This window comes from Schistocerca piceifrons, chromosome 6 (genome assembly GCF_021461385.2).
Source record: "Schistocerca piceifrons isolate TAMUIC-IGC-003096 chromosome 6, iqSchPice1.1, whole genome shotgun sequence".
In the NCBI taxonomy this organism is placed as follows: Eukaryota; Metazoa; Arthropoda; class Insecta; order Orthoptera; family Acrididae; genus Schistocerca; species Schistocerca piceifrons.
In genome coordinates, this window is record NC_060143.1 from 218,704,594 (window position 1) to 218,721,419 (window position 16,826).

Below are 16,826 nucleotides of genomic sequence, written 5' to 3' on the forward strand. Positions count from 1 at the left end.
TCAGTCAACTCATCACAGCTGTGTGGGTGAAGTAATTTGTGGGAATATGAAACGGAACAAGGACACAGGTTTGGTCGTAGCTTATGCAGGTGGGAGAATTCTGGTCGTTGGCAGGATATTCATGGCGACTCACCATACCATATAGGACGAACAGGTTGTATAAACAAAATGAGCACCACAGATTTGTTTGACTTAAGGGAGAAGGTAATGGATACGTTGAAAAGACTAAACTGGTAAGCTCTTGAATGTAGACGCAAACTATGCCGTTAAAAGTTTGTAACAAACTTTCAAGAACGAGTATTACGTCAGGTATGCAGTGATATACTTCGCCCCACTGCTTAGCGCTCCTTAAGCGATTCAAAGCAATATTATACTAATTACAGCGCATTTAGGGGCATTGGAAAAATCACTCATACAGCCATCGACAGGCGAGCGGAATTTGGTGGAAGCCTAACATGTGATTCCATGCTAGATACCTTCTTCTGTAAATTTCAGATTCGTTTGAAGTGTACGTTCGTAGATGTATATGTACGCTCTAGCTCTTTTAAAATGTTTGTTAGATCGTGTTTAGCGAACATAATGTCATGTCCATAATTGTAACGTCCGACAAACCCGTACGATTGTCACTATTCTATGACTTGATGAATGTTTAGATGGTGCACCAAGTATTTTCAATGCTGGGTGATGCCGTAGAGTGAGCTCTAAACGGCTGTTGTTGTTGTTATGGTCTTCAGTCAAGAGACTGGTTTGATGCAGCTCTCCATGCTACTCTATCCTGTGCAATCTTGTTCATCTCCCAGTACCTACTGCAACCTACATCCGTCTGAATCTGTTTCGTGTATTCATCTCTTGGTCTCCCTCTACGATTTTTACCCTCCACGCTGCCCTCCAATACTAAATTCGTCATCCCTTGATGCCTCAGAATATGCCCCTACTAGCCGATCCCTTCTTCTAGTCAAGCTGTGCCACAAATTTCTCTTCTCTCCTATTCTATTCAATACCTCCTCATTAGTTATGCGATCTACCCATCTAATCTTCAGCATTCTTCATAGCACCCCATTTCGAAAGCTTCTATTCTCTTCTTGTCTAAACTATTTATCGTCCACGTTTCACTTCCATACATGGCTACACTCCATACAAATACTTCCAGAAACGACTTCCTGACACTTAAATCTATACTCAATGTTAACAAATTTCTCTTCTTCAGAAACGCTTTCCTTGCCATTGCCAGTCTACATTTTATAACCTCTCTACTTCGACCATCATCAGTTATTTTGCTCCCCAAATAGCAAAACTCCTGTACTACTTTAAGTGTCTCATTCCCTAATCTAATTCCCTCAGCATCACCCGATTTAATTCGACTACATTCCATTATCCTCGTTTTGCTTTTGTTGATGTTCATCTTATATCATCCTTTCAAGACACTGTCCATTTCGTTCAACTGCTCTTCCAGGTCCTTTGCTGTCTCTGACAGAATTACAATGTCATCAGCGAACCTCAAAGTTTTTATTTCTTCTCCTTGGATTTTAATTCCTAAATAGTCGTAACTAATCGGGTAAATTGTCGAAACTGCACACTAGTGGAGTTTACGTAACAAGAGGGCAGGATAATGCAATCCGTGACAGCTAGTGTGGTAGACTGCTATTTTAGAGAAATTTTGGCTTGGCTGTTAGCCGTATTGCATCTAAAATTTTGGCTCTACGATGCTCCTGTAGTGTAAGGGCTGTGATACATAATGACAAAGATAAATCAGGAACTACTGAAAAAGGTCTTTATTTATAGTTACTGCAGTAAAAAAATAAGACACGGGTCAAACAGTACATAGAATAGGGCCGAGTTAACTACGACCCAGGCGCCATTGAGTTGAGGTTACCTTCAGAACCGACAAGCCTACGCTACGCTTCTGCCTTATATGAAACCAATACACTGCTGTTCAGAACTTAACTACGAGATAGCTAACGTAAAATAACATGTTAACTATTTGGTAAAAATGAATGAAAGTGCGGGAATGTATTGCTAGAGGTCTCCCAGTGGTCCACAGAGAGCTGGACGTCACATGGTGAGAGGTCAGCGTCACTATGGTGTCAGGCTAGGCGCAAATTGAGACGCGTATAACGCGTGTGGCGCGACGCAGCGCGCGTTTTTGTAACTTCGCAGGTTCAAATGGGACCGCGCAAATTAGGATGCGACGCGGCTTGGGACGCGACACGCGCCTGTGCCAGGTCTCGCGGCGTTGTGGTTGCAGCAAAGTTTATCGCGCCACGCGAGCTGAGAGGGAGAGGAGTCTGCGAGCGGGAAGGCAGTCCTACCATATGCTCACTTCGCCATGGCGCGTATGGGCAGTGGAAGTATTGCCCGTACGAAAAAAACAGCCTTTTGGTATACTGAATTTTTGGACAGTTCTTTTGTTTCGTTTCTTCTTTTCTCAAGAACAATGCACAGCTCAGTAACTGGTGCGCCTTTAGCCACTGAGATTGTACTTTCTGCCTCTACAATGTTTTCAGATCATAAGAAGGGACATACGATTCATCGTGAAGGTAGTCAATAAGGAAGTAAGTAATATTAAAAAATCACGTGATTTAGAAGCAAGGCAGGAAAGTAAAACAAGGTTAACTACTTGCTGCCTGTTATGCTGACGTATCTCTACGATCTGTTGCAAAAAATCGAAAAGGCGTGATTTCCACTGATATGACCCCTTTGTGCTTCTGGTAAAAAGCGTCCAAGATCATACATATGTTTCAATATCGTTTCTTGGATACGGATGTAATAAGAGACATTATACTATGTTCATGTGGACATTACATTTCCACTGCAAACTAGAAACAGTTGAAAAGCAGTCACAAGTAACGTTTTAATTTGCTCGCCGTGATGAGAAAAAGCATTTCAATTGTTGTATGCCCATTATCAGCATTAATAAACTAATTATACAACGGGCTACACAAATGAAAAAAATGGTCGGTATTATTACAAAAGTAGGAATGTCCTAAAAGAGTGTGGTGATTAGATATATTTAATTTGTTGAAATGTACTGCTGACAAAGACAGATCTACTTTCATGACAATGTTTTCCGAACTCCAGCTCACAAGGCACACATGGCTAGCTTCTGCAATCCTGTCGCGCGCATTATCCTCCACTGCTGACAGTACACTGACCACTGTGTTGTGCGACGGATCAAATGTTCATTTTTCTCAGTAACAACTGTCTTATTCACGATCACACAGTTAGTTTGGGAAGCCGTAGGTGAGTAATCAGCATCTGGCATGTGCCTATAATTCCGCGTGAAGGGACGCTCGTCATTGTTTTAATACTGCTCAGATCAAGAGAAGGAATAAAATCCACTGGTAAGCTTCCATTCCAGTCGCCCAGTGTTAAAAATACTAGTGGTTATGGGGATTCAACCAAAATTTCAACAGAATTGGCAATTTATTTTTGTGTGAGTTGTTGACAGGTTTAATTGTACCTCCTTTGTCAAAACACATTGTGATTTGCACAGACTCATCTCACAGCAGCTATTGCGACAGAATTCTGAAACAGTGTCTCTCATTAAACAAGTATTTGGCAGAAGTAAAGCTGTGAGGACGGGGCGTGAGTCGTGCTTGGGTAGCTCAGTTGGTAGAGCATTTGCCTGCGAAAGTCAAAAGTCCCGAGTTCGAGTCTCGGTCCGGCACACAGTTTTAATCTGCCAGGAAGTTTCAAGTAATTGGCAATCACAGAGCTCAATAGCTTACGAAAAAACTCATAGTGTCGGATTGATGTAACATAAGAGAAAAAATTTCATGTTTATTTTCATAGTAGGGAACTCTTGTTTCGAAAGCTGTCGATAACTCTTAAAAAAATTGTCACTGGAGTGAAAAACTAAAACGGGAATTATAAGTACTAATATATCGCCATAGATAAGAAAGTACCGTGTGTTTACGCATGGGCAAAATACTCTCCTTGTGTGCTATCGTCCGCCAAACTTTCGTTTCGATGTCTCGAGCGCTTTAGGAGATATGAGAGATGTTGCGAGTATTTCATTCTCACGGACGTGAAATCGGAAGTGAGGACCCATTTTCTCGAGATCGGAGGCAGACAGAGACCTCCTCCCAAGTCTAAACAAAAATTGAACATGTTAGCTAAATTTCGTACGCAGCAACATTTGGTGTAATAAGCACCAAATGCAAAATCATAGCGACCCCTATTTTTCATAATTTTGCGTAGAGTCTTACTGAAATATGTATACCACAATAAGTATGACCATTAGCGAGATGATGGGCACTTCGACACGAAACTGACATATAACGCTACAAGCAAGGTAAAAATGAAATATTTTTACTGAGTAGTTTCTGTAAAATTGCTTGAGAAGGATTGCAGTGTGCCCACGCTTCGTTTCCGTCAGCGCAGAGCGTCGTCAAGCTGCGCCTGCCAATACGTGTACGCGTCTCAACATGCGTTCGACCCGCGCGACATGTGCGGAACGTGCGTGTCGCGCTGTAGTGTCGTGTCGGGTCTCACGTGCTATACGCGTCTCAATTTGCGCTTAGCCTCACATGGGGCTGTCCGCGCAACACGAGGCATCTGAAGGAACGGGGAAAGGCTGTCTGTGTGCCAGGCGGTGAGTTTTGTGGAGGTGTTCGTAGCGACAAACACTTGGCTGTAGAAATGGCTTACGAAGTCACCGCCACACTTTTAATAGCGGGCCGACCGCTCCGCTGGAACAGTGAAAAGAAAGATGAAAACCCAAACACTCTGATTAAATAAAAGTCGGTACTTATCTTTATTGTCGAAGATCCAGAAACACAATAGTGAACTCCGTGTCTACAGAGATCTGTCTAGTTCGAGTCGGAGCGGCTAGGTCAGCGTCGGCTGACGACAAACAACAACTCTGCTGCGATGAACACACAACTGACTAGCAAGTACACAATTCGGTGGCGAGTATACAACTGAGCGGCGAATACAGAACTGTCCTAGCGCTCGCGACTCCAGCGCTTAAGAAGCCAGAAGCCAGCGGTGGCGCGCGCAGACTTGCGGCGATTTCCTGTATCGCTGGCGCTGCTTATGCGGACGGCGTCCGGACTTTGATGCTGCCAACCTTTTGCTCGGGTGGCATTACTGGCTAGGATATAACAGTGAGCAATTACGGTGCACTGTGATCATGTTCATTACAAGCAGTAAGACACGGACACTACAATTGGGAGAACTTGCACGCGGTCTATCCGTCGGGAAACTGAAAGAAGGGCGACGAGAGTAGCTGAGGATTCATTATTTCTCACAGCATTGCTTCCGTAGATGCGGAGTCTTCCAAACAACAGGTACTGCTGGACAGATGACAGGGGGTGGTCGACCAGCATCAACTACGGTAGCCGATCACGGCTATAAAGGGTGTTCCAGAAGTGTTGGTCAATAATTCACACATGGAAACTACAGGCCAAAAGTAGCCAACAGCTCCAGTAAACCTGGGTCCGTAAATCAACCGTTGCCGAGGTATAACATTAATTCGAGTTGGGAACCTACTGTAAACTCCCCTGGAAACCGTGGTATTTACTTTGGTATCTCAAACCGACTATCGGTTTGTTTACGCATGCGCTACTACTTCCCTTTCCCCCTCCGTGCAGCGTGCCGTACGGGCTTCACAATCAGTTACGGACGTAAACTCACCAAAGACAGAGCCTACACCACTGAAGAGTACACTGAAATGTGCCTCATGGCCGGCCAGAGTGGCCGAGCGGTTCTAGGCGCTACAGTCTGGAACCGCGCGACCGCTACGGTCGCAGGTTCGAATCCTGCCTCGGGCATGGATGTGTGTGATGTCCTTAGGTTAGTTAGGTTTAAGTAGTTCTAAGTTCTAGGGTACTGATGACCTTAGAAGTTAAGTCCCATAGTGCTCAGAGCCATTTGAACCATTTTTTGTGCTTCATGTATAGCGACGCGAATGGCAGTGCATTTGAGGGTTTACGATTGTATGAAGAAGCTTTTCCTCTTTGCAGTCATCCACACAGGCGTACATTTAGACGATTACATCAGCGCCTCACCGCTGGGAGTTCTCACACTATGTACGAGAAAGTCGGCCTAGACCCATAGCACCTGATGTCGAGGAAAGGGCGTTATGCTTCGTACACAAACAGTCGAATACTTCAACAAGAGTATTGCTAACTGCGACGGGACGCCATATAAATATTGACTTTTTATTGGTTGTAAACAGTAACAATTTTGTGAAGTGTTAAGAGTGAACTAAAAATTATTTGGAAACCGTAGTTAACGTATCTTATGAACATAATTAGTATAAAAGATACAGTTAATGTTCTTGAAACAACTGATATCCAGCGATAATTTCAAAGTAGCATCTTTATTTAAAACACATGAAAATAAAAAAGGATCGTTAAGAGACGCGATTGTACGGCCGCGGAGGATGGACGTTCTTATGGTACTCACATAGTTTTGTTTCGCGATACGGAAGGCAGCCATGAGCGGCTACACATACTTTATATAAGTTATTCGGTATTCTGCTAAAATAAACTAATTATTATTACCACAAAATTAATTTCTTTGTAATAGTTGTCACCTCAAATGGTCGCAGCGGTTAATTATTTTTAATAAGCATTTTTTTCAGTAATTTGAGCTGCGGGAAGCTCATCTTCCGATTCAGCCTCTGGTCACCTGTTACGTGCCGAAGTATTAATTTATTTTTCAAAGTGTTAACAGTAACTGTACATGCGACAGATTTCGTTGTAAGAACCTTTTTAAATTGCAACAGATAATTAATTTACGTTGAAGTTCATTTTTAAATTATACAGATTCCATGAGTTCAGATAGTCTTATCTTGGCCGCTCCACGGCAACAATCGAAATTCTCTCGAGCCTTGCTTTGCAATCAGTAAATAGAAATTAACAAAATTTCATTCAATTCAGTTAACGGCAATTATATTTTAGTCATCACGTTCAAAATCTAAAGTTGGTACATGAATAACAGCGGCCCTTCAAGAACCCATTTCATATTTACTTGTGCACGTAAGTAAAAGTGATAAGAAAAGATAATATCCCTGAGAGAAAGAATCATGCTCTAACAAACGAAAAATTCATGCTGATAAATTAAAAATAAAATATATAACATAACCAAGAGCGTATCCTGAGCCATAGCAGTGTGTGGCGGATTTTACATCGGCAAGTATTCTGTCCGTATCATCTTCAGCCAGTGTAAGCCCTGAACATTGCAGACTTCCTAACCGGACAACATTACATGCAAATGGTTCAAATGGCTCTGAGCACTATGGGACTCAACTGCTGAGGTCATTAGTCCCCTAGAACTTAGAACTAGTTAAACCTAACTAACCTAAGGACATCACAAACATCCATGCCCGAGGCAGGATTCGAACCTGCGACCGGAGCGGTCTTGCGGTTCCAGACTGCAGCGCCTTAACCGCACAGCCACTTCGGCCGGCATTACATGCAGTTTCTGTGGACTGTACTTCCAGGTGTTCATGACGATGTCCCACTGAATCAATGCCTGAACATTGAATTACGCTTGCGAAATGAAACAGCCTTCCAGCGTTTACAGAATTCCCCAGGACTACCTCAGCAGATTCGCTACTCATATCAGAGATGAGATCAGTGTTGCATTTAGATACATGGACAACATTTCTGACACCTACTCTAACGTATAAAGATGTCACGTGTTCCTGGACACCGATGAAAAGCAACAGAAAATGTGTTGTACCTCGACAGTGGTTGAATTCAAAATGTTCAAATGTGTGTGAATTCCTAACAGACCAAACTTCTGAGGTCATCCGTCCCTATACTTACACACTACTTAAACTAACTTACGCTAAGAACAATACACTCACCCATGCCTGAGGGAGGACTCGAGCCTCCGCCGGGAGGGGCCGCACGCTCTGTGACATAGTGCCCTAGGCCGCGCGGCCATTCCGTGCGGCTTGGTTGATTTGTGGACCCATATTTATTGGATCTTTTTAGCTACTTTTGACCTGTACTTTCCATGTGTGAATTATTGACCATCACTTCTCAAACACCGTATATTATGCAGCAGGCAAGGAGAGATACAAGTCAAACATTGGGTACAACTGCAACCACATTTAACAGGTCTGCCAGGCTCGCAGTCTCACGCTCCAAAATCATCATACTCCATTCAAGTAGCTGTAGAATAACCCTATTTGCCCCTGTGAAAAGGCTGTATAGTTGATGCGTCAAAGGAAGCTCGCTCGTAAGAGCAAGAACGTCCAGTGGCGAGGAGGTTCCCTTCCTGCCAGATTTATATGTCCGACACCAAATGTGCTTGGTGAATACAGTGCAGCTATGTCAGGAAAGCCCCTCTTTCTATATCGATTGCCTTGTAGAATATTTAAACATGGATGCTGCAGAGGAGGTGGATGTTGTCCAGTTTAAACTTTTGCTTCCAATTAGTGAACAATAAGTGGACATCTAATGATTTAAAATTTGCGAACCTCTTCACAGGGAAACTCCAATGTATGGCCGATCGCCGAATATGAACAGCCCATCGTTCCTCCGAAAGAAATTCCAAATTCATCGGGGGCAAAAATGACGAGAGGGAGTAAAAGAGAAAAGCGTGCTGGTTAGTGCCGATAATTTCTGCAGTCTCTCTTCACCCGATTTAGCAGCGAACAACGTTAGACTCTCCTCGCGTTAACGAGGAACTCTCGAATCGATTAGTCTGAGCAGCGTTACGGCCAGTATCGTTCAGCCAAACGAGCACGACCGGAGCGAGTGTGCCAATCGACACAGCCATTGAAATCGACGCAGAGAGCCTCTTGCAGTGAATGCATGCGTGCGATTCCCACGGCGGTGACGCTATGGAACCACCGAGGCCCGAATGGGCTGTGTTATGTGGTCGCCGGAGGCGTATGCGGAGCACGCAACCGCCGGGCGTGTTACCTGTCTGGGCCGGAAAATATCCGTGGCCGAGACCCGCGAGAAATGAAGCGGACCAGGACAGCACTAACGTGTTTTTATAGCCGCGGGACTGTCGCCGGGGCATTTTCTGCACGCTACAGTGGCGTCGCTGTGCTGCGACATAGGGGATCGTCGCCGGGGAAACCAAATAGTGCCCCTAGCGCTGGATCCGCAGTGGATACTCAGAATCACAAGCATTTTTCAACACGAGCTCCAGGCTAGAAAGTCGAGTGTAGCATCGAACTGTGTAAAATATTCGCTGCTTCTTTGTTTGGGTTTCGGCAAGCATTAGTGTAAAACTCTAAGGCACTACAGTGACTGTCAACGCTCCTCGAGCGTTATAGAAGAGCCACTATCCATCAGTACTCTGCCCCGCTCCATACTCATACACTTTACCACCCATCAATTAAATAAACTGTAATCTGCCATATCTGTCTCATTTAATATATTGACCCGACAGTCACTTCATCTTTTTACCTACTTTTAATATTTATATTCTGATCACTTGTAGAATCCGTTTTTGTTTCACAACTTAATTGCCGGCCGCGGTGGCCAAGCGGTTCTAGGTTCTTCAGTCCGGAACCGCGCGACTACTGCGGTCGCAGGTTCGAATCCTGCCTCGGGCATGGATGTGTGTGATGTCCTTAGGTTAGTTAGGTTTAAGTAGTTCTAAGTTCTAGGGGACTGATGACCACAGATGTTAAGTCCCATAGTGCTCAGAGCCATTTGAACCTTTTTTTTTTTCCTAACTTAATTCCGTCACATTTCTCTTTTATAGCCGGCCTAAGTGGCCGTGCGGTTAAAGGCGCTGTGGTCTGGAAGCGCAAGACCGCTACGGTCGCAGGTTCGAATCCTGCCTCGGGCATGGATGTTTGTGATGTCCTTAGTTTAGTTAGGTTTAACTAGTTCTAAGTTCTAGGGGACTAATGACCTCAGCAGTTGAGTCCCATAGTGCTCAGAGCCGTTTTTCTCTTTTATACGCATACATATAACAAACCGCATTTCATCGACCCCCATATTACCATCTTTGCACTCCATAGCATACACTCTTATTATGTTTACATCTCTGACGCTTTTGTGGTCCAGTTATCACGCCTACTACATAAAAAAAATGGTTCAAATGGCTCTGAGCACTATGGGACTTAACATCTGTTGTCATCAGTCCCCTAAACTTAGAACTACTTAAACCTAACTAACCTAAGGACATCACACACATCCATGCCCGAGGCAGGATTCGAACCTGCGACCGTAGCAGTCGCGCGGTTCCGGACTGAGCGCCTAGAACCGCGAGACCACCGCGACCGGCACTACATAAAATTTAAACTTCAGTGTTTATATCTTTATTTCACGGAATCGGTAACGAATATTGTCTATGGAACATCTGATTAATTCACAACACTTCATACAACTTGCCCTCCACAGCATTTCACAGCTTTATATTATTGAGTGTCTTACAACATTCCACGAAGGTAGCTTTAAAATGCTCACTTTAAGTGTTTGTCAAATTATTTACGTGTATTATATTTGACGGCTATTTGTTTTCAGAATGCTTCAAAATGACAACGTGTCGAAATTAAAGTCGCAATAAATTATGTTTTAATACGTAAAAGTGGAATGATTTCATTTAAAAATTCAACGAGGGCTGGAGACCCGGTTACACTGAAGTTCTGGATTCATTTCTCAGCAAGGTAATGGGTAGCCTATGAATGTATCAGCGTCTACGAGGAAAAAATGGCCAACATTACAGTAAGTGTCCACTCCAACAGGGAGTGCCTACAATCAAAAGCGATTCCTGAATATGTTCGCGTGAAAACAGGCTGTAAATCCTGCGGTGTTGGATATATCAGAATGTGTAGAGAAGACCTCGGTATTAAATGTGAAATACGTGACAAGTCGAGACAGCAGGTCGAACTAAATAGGAAACAATACCTCGTGCGTGGGACATTAGCAAGAGGAAGAAGGGACAGGGCGGTAGGATAAGACATAAGGGAATAGCTTCCATTACACTAGAGGAAACTAAAGAGGACAAAAACTGTAGAAGACGACAGAGATTGGAATACATACAGAAAATAATTGAGGATGTAGGTTGCAAGTACTACTCTAAGACGAAGACGTTAGCACAGGAGAGGAATAAGTGGCGGGTGGTATCAAACCAGTCAGAGGACATATGAATCAAAAAAGAAAAGAAAAAAGAAAAAAAGAACTACTCACTCCTTATGGGTTCGACATTATGTTTACGCTTATACAGAATTATGTAGCGAAGAAATGCTGTTGAGACATTCTAGGAAATTTAATAGGTTGAAGAGCAAACAGGAACCAAATGCGCCACAATGCACGAACTATGAATGTAATTTTGAATTTTTTGACAGAGGTTCTAATTTGACTGACTTTCTTTCTACCAAAACTCAGATGGAAATTTTAAATAACTGTCTAAAGTATAATGTAGTCCCAAATATGAAAGGTAGCATGGTTAGGTATATAACTTTCAAAACTAAAATTGCCTTAGACATGACCCTTTTGCAATTCTCATAACGAAATAGAACCACAATTAAAGTTATAAAGATTATCGCTGTTCAGATAAACCAAGATAGAGAAAATAACGACCACCCCAAGCAAGGAAGACCAGACAGTTCGCGAAATTAACAAGAAATTAATTGAGAACATGCTATCGCTCTCAATACAGATAAAGGGATTAGTATGGTCGTTATCAGTCGAGACGATTACGTCAGCAAAGTAAACGATATCTTTTCTGCCAATGATATTGTAAAGTTAAATGATGATCCTGTGGTGTCACCGCCAGACACCGCACTTGCTAGGTGGTAGCCTTTAAATCGGCCGCGGTCCGGTAGTATACGTCGGAACCGCGTGTCGCACTATCAGTGATTGCAGACCGAGCGCCGCCACACGGCAGGTCTACAGTGACTTCCTAGCACTGGCCCCAGTTGTACAGCCGACTTTGCTAGCGATGGTTCACTGACAAAATACACTCTCATTTGCCGAGACGATAGTTAGCATAGCCTTCAGCTACGTCATTTGCTACGACCTAGCAAGGCGCCATTACCAGTTACTATTGATGCTGTAAAACATGTACCGTCAAGAGCGATGTTCACCAATTATGGATTAAAGTTAAGTATTCCTCAGCTACGTCCTTTTCTGCTAGTCTCATTTCCTTGGCCTGTTCCAGACCTCACGCCAGCCTGCGTGAGCTAAAACGCGTGCCTTTCGGCTTTCCTCTCATAGTGGGTTGGCTCTCTTGCCAATCCACAACAGATCCAATAAACAAAGTGCGGAAGTGAGATTTTATTTTTTTCTGAAAAGGATGTAAAGCGTATTTTGGTTATGAACTCTCTCACCCCTAACTTACGTGCTCAATCCAAGATCCATGCAAGTGGTATTCCAGTTCGTCCAATTTTTAATTATACAGAGAGTCCTGCCTATAAAGTTAGCAAGAAATTTAAATACACAACTTAAATAACATTACGTTTTCTAGGAAAACTACACTGATAAAAATTCACTTGAACTAACAGCCAAAATTGAAGACATCTCTATTCATGCATCCTTTGACATAATAAATTTATTTATTCATTTTATGATTCAAGACAATATTGAAATCATTCAACAGAATCTTCTGCAACACAAGAAAATCAGATTACAAGAAATTAATGAGATCATTAGCTTATAATGTATAATACTCTCCTCTAACTATTTCAAGTTCAATGACGAAATTTTTTCACATACAGATGCCATTGCCATGGATAGTTGTATAGTCGCGCGGGATTAGCCGAGCGATCTAAAACGCTGCAGTTATTGACTGTGCGGCTGGTCCCGACGGGGGTTTGAGTCCTCCCTCAGGCATAGGTGTGTGTGTTTGTCCTTAGATAATTTAGGTTAGGTACATCTACATCTACATCTACATGACTACTCTGCAATTCACATTTAAGTGCTTGGCAGAGGGTTCATCGAACCACAGTCATACTATATCTCTACCATTCCACTCCCGAACAGCGCACGGGAAAAACGAACTCCTAAACCTTTCTGTTCGAGCTCTGATTTCTCTTATTTTATTTTGATGATCATTCCTACCTATGTAGGTTGGGCTCAACAAAATATTTTCGCATTCGGAAGAGAAAGTTGGTGACTGAAATTTCGTAGCCGGCCGCGGTGGCCGTGCGGTTCTAGGAGTTTCAGTCCAGAACCACGTGATTGCTGCGGTCGCAGGTTCGAATCCTGCCTCGGGCTTGGATGTGTGTGTTGTGCTTAGGTTGATTAGGTTTAAGTAGTTCTATGTTCTAGGGGACTGTTGACCTAATATGTTAAGTCCCATAGTGCTCAGAGCCATTTGAACTTTTTTTTTTTTTAAATTTCGTAAATAGATCTCGCCGCGTCGAAAAACGTCTTTGCTTTAATGACTTCCATCCCAATTCGCGTATCATATCTGCCACACTCTCTCCCCTATTACGTGATAATACAAAACGAGCTGCCCTTTTTTGCACCCTTTCGATGTCCTCCGTCAATCCCACCTGGTAAGGATCCCACACCGCGCAGCAATATTCTAACAGAGGACTAACGAGTGTAGTGTAAGCTGTCTCTTTAGTGGACTTGTTGCATCTTCTAAGTGTCCTGCCAATGAAACGCAACCTTTGGCTTGCCTTCCCCACAATATTATCTATGTGGTCTTTCCAACTGAAGTTGTTCGTAATTTTTACACCCAGGTACTTAGCTGAATTGACAGCCTTGAGAATTGTACTATTTATCGAGTAATCGAATTCCAGCGGATTTCTTTTGGAACTCATGTGGATCACCTCACACTTTTCGTTATTTAGTGTCAACTGCCACCTGCCACACCATACAGCAATCTTTTCTAAATCGCTTTGCAACTGCTACTGGTCTTCGGATGACCTTACTAGACGGTAAATTACAGCATCTGCGAACAACCTAAGAGAACTGCTTAGATTGTCACTCAGGTCATTTATATAGATCAGGAACAGCAGAGGTCCCAGGACGCTTCCCTCGGGAACACCTGATATCACTTCAGTTTTACTCGATGATTTGCCGTCTATTACTACGAACTGCGACCTTCCTGACAGGAAATCACGAATCCAGTCGCACAACTGAGACGATACCCCATAGGCCCGCAGCTTGATTAGAAGTCGCTTGTGAGGAACGGTGTCAAAAGCTTTCCGGAAATCTAGAAATACGGAATCAACTTGAGATCCGCTGTCGATAGCGGCCATTACTTCGTGCGAATAAAGAGCTAGCTGCGTTGCACAAGAACGATGTTTTCTGAAACCATGCTGATTACGTATCAATAGATCGTTCCCTTCGAGGTGATTCATAATGTTTGAATACAGTATGTGTTCCAAAAGCCTACTGCAAATCGACGTCAATGATATAGGTCTGTAGTTCGATGGATTACTCCTACTACCCTTCTTAAACACTGGTGCGACATGCGCAATTTTCCAATCTGTAGGTACAGATCTATCGGTGAGCGAGCGGTTGTATATGATTGCTATGTAGGGAGCTATTGTACCAGCATAATCTGAAAGGAACCTAATCGGTGTACAATCCGGACCTGAAGACTTGCCCGTATCAAGCGATTTGAGTTGCTTCGCAACCCCTAAGGTATCTACTTCTAAGAAACTTATGGTGGCAGCTGTTCGTGTTTCAAATTCTGGAATATTCCATTCGTCTTCCCTGGTGAAGGAATTTCGGAAAACTGCGTTCAATAACTCCGCTTTAGCGGCACAGTCGTCGGTAACAGTACCATCGGCACAGCGCAGCGAAGGTATTGACTGCGTCTTGCCGCTTGTGTACTTTACTTACGACCAGAATTTCTTCGGATTTTCTACCAAATTTCGAGACAATGTTTAGATAGTGTAAGCTTAGGGACTGATGACCTTAGCAGTTAGGTCCCATAAGATTTCACACACATTCGAACATTCGATAGTTGTATAGCAGTTACACTTGCTGATATTTGTGTTAACCATCTCGAAAGTCGGTTCTTCAAGGATTTACCACCACAGCTAATAAAAGTGAATACTACCGTTGATACATGGATGTCACGTTAGTGCTGTTTAGATGATCAGTCGATGACATGCACATATGTTAGCACAACTCAACAGTATGCACACTAAGATTAAGTTCGCCATGGAGTCAGAAAAACTAAACGCTATTAAATTTTTAGATCTGGCTATAGGGAACGAGAATGGGGCTCATAAATTTGGCATCTATAGTAAGCCAACTTGCTCTGATAACGCTATTAAAAATAATTTCTGCCACCCCCCAACCAACATTAAGGCATTTTTCCACTCTATGATTCACAGACTAATCAGTCATCCACTGGAACAAAACGAAATTAACGAAGAACTAGCGATCCTTAGACATATAACATCGAACAACGATTTCCTTCCAGAAATGATTGATAAACGTTTGCTGCAAAATTACTGGATTACTGGAGCGAAATTAGAGTAGTAACTCATCCAAAATGTGTTGGATTTGGTTTAAGTCGAGACAATGTGCAGGGCAGTACATTTCGGAAATGTTACTGTAACGAATCAATGACTCACCGATGCCGATTTGTGAAAGGGTGCATTGCCGTGCTAATGCAGTCACCGTCTCCGAACTGTTGTTCTATGGTACACGGTAAACAATTATGTTAAATGTGCCCATAGCCATCCGCATTTAGCGTTTTCTTATGCTCAATAAGGAGACCACACCCTAACCAAGAAAAACACCCCAGCACCGTAAAACCAGTACATATGATGGCAAGTAAAGTTCTCCAGGCATTCCGCAAACCCAAATCATTCCATCGGAGTACGTAACGTGATTCAGCACTCCAAATGACTCGTTTCCATTCATCCACTGCCTAGTAAGGCCGCACTTTACACCGCCTCAAGAGCTGATTAGCACTGACCACGAAAATGAGTACGGTATTGCAGTTCCTGTGTTATTCCAAATTACGATGTAGTGTTCCTTCGAACATCCATGCACATCTGAAGAAACATCGCATCGTAATTTGCAATAAAACAGGCGCTGCAATGCCGTGTTTATCCGCCGATACCAGGCAAGCGACTGTAATATACAATATCTTCCCTGTACGAGAATATACGTAATGGATATACAAGTACAGTTTGCAAACACAGTGTTGACGACAGATGGAAGTTAGGATGTGGTCATCAGTCGTTCTCGCATAGCCTAATGGTAAGGCGACCGCTCGCGATAAACGGAAAATCCGGGTTCGATTCAATGTCCAGCACAAGTTTTCGTTGTCGTCATTCCATTATGCAGCTGACGATTGTCTCATTTAAACTGAAAATACATTTAATGTATTGCATAACGGCTGTAGCCACCGCAGAGCCTGCTCCTTCCTACATTCATTGTCGCGAATGATAGAAAACAGGGTTAAAAATCAAGTAAGATGTAGGCTTGAAAATTCTTGCTAGCAGCGAGGCGGACGAGACTAGACGTAGCTTATGTGTAATGTTTACTCTGCTAACAAGAGCGGACTTTGCTGCATCACGAGGCTCGAGAGCCGTTACAAGCCGCAACCCTTGGACACAGCGAACATAGTGGAGTACGGCCTGTCCGTCACGTAGGTATCACATGCTGCCGCGTGACACAAACGCAATGCTCGAGAGTATTGGAAACTTCTATAACAAGTGGTTCCAGGTGCAGTACCGCCTATAAAAAGGCTAGCCACCATAGTGTTAGGGGATTGATGGCAGTGATTGAGCAGCTGGGCAGTCAGTCAGATATGGCTTAGCTGTAGTTATAATGCTGTGAGATTGTAGTGCAGTGCTGCGTAACCAAGAGGGGACTTAGAACCATTTCCATGTAGTCAACACTTAGTCTGGTGTGCCCGCTTCTGCTATATTGAGACTTAAGGATCTATGAGAAGCTACACTACTAAGAAGGCAGTTAGTA

The 16,826-nt window shown here is 43.2% G+C and overlaps 1 non-coding gene across 1 annotated transcript; it reads left to right on the forward strand.

Moving 5' to 3' along the window:
* The first annotated feature begins 3,593 nt into the window (after window positions 1-3,593).
* Trnar-gcg lies at window positions 3,594-3,668 on the forward strand. The gene has a single exon. It is a non-coding gene; the product is annotated as a tRNA-Arg (tRNA).
* The last annotated feature ends 13,158 nt before the right edge of the window (window positions 3,669-16,826 follow it).